This window comes from Somniosus microcephalus, chromosome 20, assembly GCF_052327205.1.
Source record: "Somniosus microcephalus isolate GS21.2 chromosome 20, FLI_Smic_1.0, whole genome shotgun sequence".
Taxonomy (NCBI): Eukaryota; Metazoa; Chordata; class Chondrichthyes; order Squaliformes; family Somniosidae; genus Somniosus; species Somniosus microcephalus.
The window spans coordinates 46,225,403-46,232,048 of record NC_141006.1 but is presented as its reverse complement, the minus strand read 5'-3'; positions in this window follow the sequence as shown (position 1 = coordinate 46,232,048).

The window sequence follows — 6,646 nt, the reverse complement described above, 5'->3', positions numbered from 1 at the left end:
CCTCCCCTCCCTCCTATCCCCCCCCTCTCCCCTCTCTCTCTCCCCTCGCTCCCTCCCCCCCCTCTCCTCCCCCTCCCTCCCTCCCCACTCTCTCTCTCCCTCCCTCCCTCCCCTTCTCTCCCCTCCCTCCCTCCTCTCTCTCCCCCTCCCCTCCCCTCTCTCTCTCTCCCCCCCTCTCTCTCTCCCCTCCCTCCCCCCCCTCTCCTCTCCCCTCCCTCCCCCTCCCTCTCTCCCTCCCTCCCTCCCCCTCACACCTCACTCACTCCCTCCCTCCCCTCCCTCACTCCCTCTCTCCCCCTCCCTCCCCTCTCTCACCTCCCTCCCCGCTCCTTCTCCTCCCTCCCTCCCCCCTCTCTCTCTCTCTCTCCCTCCCTCATCCTCCCTCTCTCTCCCCTCCCCCCCCTCTGTCTCTCCCCTCCCTCCCCTCTCTCTCCCCTCCTCCCCTCTCTCTCCCCCCTCCCCCTCTCTCCTCCCCTCCCTCCCCCCCTCTCCCTCTCCCCTCTCTCTCTCCCTCCCCCCTCTCTCTCTCTCCCCTCCCTCCCTCCCCCCTCTCTCTCCCCTCCCTCCCCCCCTCTCTCTCTCCCCTCCTCCCCCCTCCCCCCTCTCTCTCTCACCCCTCCCTCCCCCCTCTCTCTCTCCCCTCCCTCCCTCCCCCTCTCTCTCCCCTCCCTCCCCCCCTCTCTCTCTCCCCTCCCTCCCCCCTCTCTCTCTCCCCTCCCTCCCCTCCCTCCCCCCTCTCTCTCTCCCCTCCCTTCCCCCTCTCTCTCTCTCCCCTCCCTCCCCCCCCTCTCTCTCTCCTCCCTCCCCCCTCTCTCTCTCTCTCCCCTCCCTCCCCCCCTCTCTCTCCCCTCCCTCCCCCCCTCTCTCTCTCCTCCCTCCCCCCCTCTCTCTCTCTCTCTCTCCTCCCTCCCCCCTCTCTCTCTCTCCCCTCCCTCCCCCCTCTCTCTCTCTCCCCCTCCCTCCCCCCTCTCTCCCCCCTCTCTCCCCCTCCTCTCTCTCCCCTCCCTCCTCTCTCTCCCCTCCCTCCCTCCCCCTCTCTCTCTCTCCCCTCCCTCCCCCCTCTCTCTCCCCTCCCTTCCCACTCTCTCTCCCCTCCCTCCCCCTCTCTCTCTCCCCTCCCTCCCCCCTCTCTCTCTCCCCACCCTCCTTCCACTCTCTCTCTCTCCCCTCCCTCCTTCCCCTCTCTCTCTCCCCCTCCCTCCCCCCTCTCTCTCTCCTTCCCTCCCCTCCCCCCTCTCTCTCTCTCCCCCTCCCTCCCCCCCTCTCTCTCTCCCCTCCCTCCCCCCCTCTCTCTCTCCCCTCCCTCCCCATCTCTCTCTTCCCTCCCTCTCTCTTCCCCTCTCTATCTCCCCCCCTCTCTCCCCTCGCTCCCTCTCTCTCTCTCTCCCCCTCCTCTCTGTCCCTCACTCCCCCTCTCTCTCTCCCCCCTCCCTCCCCTCTCTCTCCCCTCCTCCCCCACTCTCTCCCCTCCCTCCTCCCTCTCTTTCCCCCTCCCTCCCCCTCTCTCTCCCATCCCTCCCCCCCCCGCTCTCCCCTCCCTCCCACCCTCTCTCTCAATTCAATTCAATTCAATTCAAATCACTTTATTGGCATGACAAGGTACATCTTATGTTGCCAAAGCATCGAAAACATCCATGGTTGTACACAAAAATACAGATCTATCCATACAGTGTATAAACAGATATATCCCTGAGTGTATAAATATACATTCATATAATTTGTATATACTCTTTTCTTATATTTAGTGGTTGTCCCTCTGTTTATGCAAGCTGTAACATAGTGTGCCGCTAAGGTTACACATTTTCTCTCTTCCCCTAGTAGGTATGGGAGTTTTTAGTTGTCATTCAAATTTCTGAATTCCGGGCATATTTTTGTGAATTTTGGGTAGAAATTCTCCCTTATGCCCTGATATTTTCTACAAGCTGTGAGGAAGTGCATCTCTGTCTCCACCACTCCTGACTGCAGTGAGAGCATATCCCGTCCTCTCTTGGTAGCTGGGTCTGCCTGTGTCGACCTTTTTCGATCGCCAGGCTATGTTCACTAAGTCTGTACATTGTCAATGTTTTTCTCAGTTTGCTATCCTTTACCATGGTCAGGTAATCAGCCATGTTGTATTGTCTGTTTAGGGCCAAGTAGCAATTGAGTTTGCTTTGGGTTTTTGTTGTTTCTGTCCAATATGACAGTTTTTTTCCTTTTGCTTAGCGACGATTGTGTTGGGTCGAATTCTTTGTGTTACACTGTCACTGTCCTGGGGCTGGTTATTGATAGTAGTGTTAGTAGTTACTTCACTGAGTCCCAGGACTAGTTGACTGAGGTATTCTTCTTTATGGTCCTCTCTTGGCATTTCAGGGCTTCGTAATGATAGCATTGGGGTTGCTCATTTCTAGGTGTTTCCAAAATTTGGTGGCTCTTTTTTGGATAGTGATTATCAATGGATATTGGCCTAGTTCTGCCCTGCATGCATTGTTTACGGTTTTCCTTTGAGTCCGGAGGATACTTTTACAGAATTCTGCATGTAGGATCTCAATTGGGTGTTTGTCCCATTTTGCAAATTCTTGTTGTGTTAGCGGTCCCCACACCTCACTGCCATAGAGTGCAATTGGTTCAATTACTGATTTAAAAATTTTGAGCCAAATGCTAATTGGGATTTCTATTTGGATTGATTTTTTAATGGCATAGAAAGCCCTTCTTGCTTTCTCTTTCAGTTCATTCACAGTCAGATGAAAATTTCCCATAGAACTGATTTTTAAGCCCAAGTATGTGTAATTAGTGGTTTGTTCAATTTTGGTTGTTCCTAGTGTGAAATTTATTTTGGGTCCCTGATGTCTGGATCTTTGCTGGAACACAAGGACTTTGGTGTTTTTTGGGGATTTATTGTCAGGGCCCAGGTCTGGCAGAACGACTCCAGCAGATCCAGGTTCTGCTCTCTCTCCCCTCCCTCCCCACTCTCTTTCCGCCTTCCCTCCCCCTCTCCCTCCCTCCCCCCGCTCTCTCTCCCCCCTCTCTCTCCCCCCTCTCTCTCCCCCCTCCTCCCTCTCCCCTTCCCTCTCTCCCCTTCCTCTCCCCCCTCCCTCCCTCTCTCTCTCCCCTCCCTCCCTCCCCCCTCTCTTTCTCCCTCAATCCCCCCTCTCTCTCCCCTCCCCCCCCTCTCTCTCCTCCCTCCCCTCTCTCTCCTCCCTCCCCTCTCTCGCTCCCTCCCCTCTCTCTCTCCCCCTTTCTCTCTCTTCCCCTGCCCCCCTCCCTCTCCCCCTCCCCCCTCCCTCTCCCCCTCCCCCCTCTCTCTCATTCCCCCGTCTCTCTCTCTCTCCCCTCTCTCTCCCCCTCTCTCTCTCTCCCTCCCCCTCTCTCTCTCTCCCCTTCCCCCCTCCCTCTCCCCCTCCCCCCTCCCTCCCTCTCCCACTCCCTCTCCCCCCTCCCCCACTCTCTCTCTCCCCCGTCTCTCTCCCCTCTCTCTCCCCTCTCTCTCTCCCCTCTCTCACTCCCTCTCCCCTCTCTCTCTCCCCCCTCTCTCTCCCCCCTCTCTCACTTCAATTCAATTCAATTCAAATCACTTTATTGGCATGACAAGGTACATCTTATGTTGCCAAAGCATCGAAAAACATCCATGGTTGTACACAAAAATACAGATCTATCCATACAGTGTATAAACAGATATATCCCTGAGTGCATAAATATACATTCATATAATTTGTATATACTCTTTTCTTATATTTAGTGGTTGTCCCTCTGTTTATGGCAAGCTGTAACATAGTGTGCCGCTAAGGTTACACAATTTCTCTCTTCCCCTAGTAGGTATGGGAGTTTTTAGTCGTCATTCAAATTTCTGAATTCCGGGCATATTTTTGTGAATTTTGGGTAGAAATTCTCCCTTATGCCCTGATATTTTCTACAAGCTGTGAGGAAGTGCATCTCTGTCTCCACCACTCCCTGACAGCAGTGAGAGCATATCCTATCCTCTCTTGGTAGCCGGGTCTGCCTGTGTCTACCTTTTTCGATTGCCAGGCTATGTTCACTAAGTCTGTACATTGTCAATGTTTTTCTCAGTTTGCTATCCTTTACCATGGTCAGGTAATCAGCCATGTTGTATTGTCTGTTTAGGGCCAAGTAGCAATTGAGTTTGCTTTGGGTTTTTGTTGTTTCTGTCCAATATGACAGATATTTTTCCTTTTGCTTAGCGACGATTGTGTTGGGTCAAATTCTTGTTATTACGCTGTCACTGTCCTGGGGCTGGTTATTGTTAGTAGTGTTAGTAGTTACTTCACTGAGTCCCAGGACTAGTTGACTGAGGGTATTCTTCTTTATGGTCCACTCTTGGCATTTCAGGGCTTCGTAATGATAGCATTGGGGGTTGCTCATTTCTAGGTGTTTCCAAAATTTGGTGGCTCTTTTTTGGATAGTGATTATCAATGGATATTGGCCTAATTCTGCCCTGCATGCATTGTTTACGGTTTTCCTTTGAGTCCGGAGGATACTTTTACAGAATTCTGCATGTAGGACCTCAATTGGGTGTTTGTTCCATTTTGCAAATTCTTGTTGTGTTAGCGGTCTCCACACCTCACTGCCATAGAGCGCAGTTGGTTCAATTACTGATTTAAAAATTTTGAGCCAAATGCTAATTGGGATTTCTATTTGGATTGAATTTTTAATGGCATAGAAAGCCCTTCTTGCTTTCTCTTTCAGTTCATTCACAGCCAGATGAAAATTTCCTGTAAAACTGATTTTTAAGCCCAAGTATGTGTAATTAGTGGTTTGTTCAATTTTGGTTGTTCCTCGTGTGAAATTTATTTTGGGTCCCTGATGTCTGGATCTTTGCTGGAACACAAGGACTTTGGTGTTTTTTGGGGATTTATTGTCAGGGCCCAGGTCTGGCAGAACGACTCCAGCAGATCCAGGTTCTGCTCTCCCTCCCCTCCCTCCCCACTCTCTCCCCCCTCTCCCTCCCTCCCCCGCTCTCTCTCCCCCCTCTCTCTCCCCCCCCTCCCTCTCCCCCTCCCTCCCTCTCTCTCTCTCTCTCTCCTCCCTCCCTCCCTCCCTCTCTCTCTCCCCTCCCTCCCTCCCCCCTCTCTCTCCCCTCCCTTCCCCCTCTCTCTCCCCTCCCTCCCCCCTCTCTCTCCCTCCCCCTCTCTCTCTCCCCCTCTCTCTGTCTTCCCCTACCCCCCTCCCTCTCCCCTCCCTCTCTCTTCCCCTCCCCCCCTCCCTCTCCCCCTCCCCCACCCCCCTCCCTCTCCCCCACCCCCCCCTCTCCCCCTCCCCCCTCTCTCTCTCCCCTCTCTCTCTCCCCGTCTCTCTCTCCCCCTCCCTCCACCCCTCCCTCTCCCCCTCCCCCCCTCCCTCTCCCCCCTCCCTCTCCCCCACCCCCCCTCTCCCCCACCCCCCCCCCTCTCTCCCCTCCCTCTCTCTCTCCCCTCTCTCTCTCCCCCCTCTCTCAATTCAATTCAATTCGCTTTATTGGCATGACAAGGTACATCTTATGTTGCCAAAGCATCGAAAAACATTCATGGTTGAACACATAAACACAGATCTATCCATACAGTGTATAAACAGATATATCCCTGAGTGTATAAATATACATTCATATAATTTGTATATACTCTTTTCTTATATTTAGTGGTTGTCCCTCTGTTTATGGCAAGCTGTAACATAGTGTGCCGCTAAGGTTACACAATTTCTCTCTTCCCCTCGTAGGTATGGGAGTTTTTGGTCGTCATTCAAATTTCTGAATTCCGGGCATATTTTTGTGAATTTTGGGTAGAAATTCTCCCTTATGCCCTGATATTTTCTACAAGCTGTGAGGAAGTGCATCTCTGTCTTTTGGGGGTTTATTGTCAGTGCCCAGGTCTGGCAGAATGACTCCAGCAGATCCAGGTTCTGCTGTAGACCCTCCTTAGTTGGTGACAGCAGAACCAGGTCATCTGCATAGAGGAGGAATTTAACCTTGGATTCATATAGGGTGAGGCCGGGTGCTGTAGATTGTTCAAGTAGTTTTGCCAATTCATTTATGTAAATATTAAAGAGTGTCGGTGAGATGGGCGAGCCCTGCATCACCCCACGCCCCTGTGGGAAGTATTTTGTTTGTTTGTCTCCAATTTTAACTGCACATTTATTGTTTGTATACATTGATTTAATTACATCATATGTTTCTCCCCCTACCCCACTTTCGATAATTTCAGGAATAGACCATCGTGCCAGCTGGAATCGAAGGCCTTCTGGAAATCTATAAAGCAGGCGAAAATTTTGCTTTTGTTTTGATGAACATGTTTGTCAATTAGGGTCTGTAGGGTGAAGATATGATCTGATGTTCTATAGTTTGGTAGGAATCCAATTTGGCTTTTACTCAAGACATTGTGCTCCTCAAGGAAGTTTATCAGTCTTTTGTTTATGATACTACAGAATACCTTCCCCAGGTTACTGTTTACACAGATGCCTCGATAGTTATTTGGGTCGACTTTGTCCCCACTTTTGTATATGGGCGTTATGAGTCCTTTGTTCCAGATATCAGGGAAGTAACCGACACTCAGAACCAAGTTGAAGAGTTTTAGGATAGCCAGTTTCATTTTATCGTCTGTGTTTAATCATCTCGCCTAGTATGCCGTGTGCACCGCAAGCTTTTCCTGGTTGCAGGTCCTTGAGTTTTTCAAATAGCTCT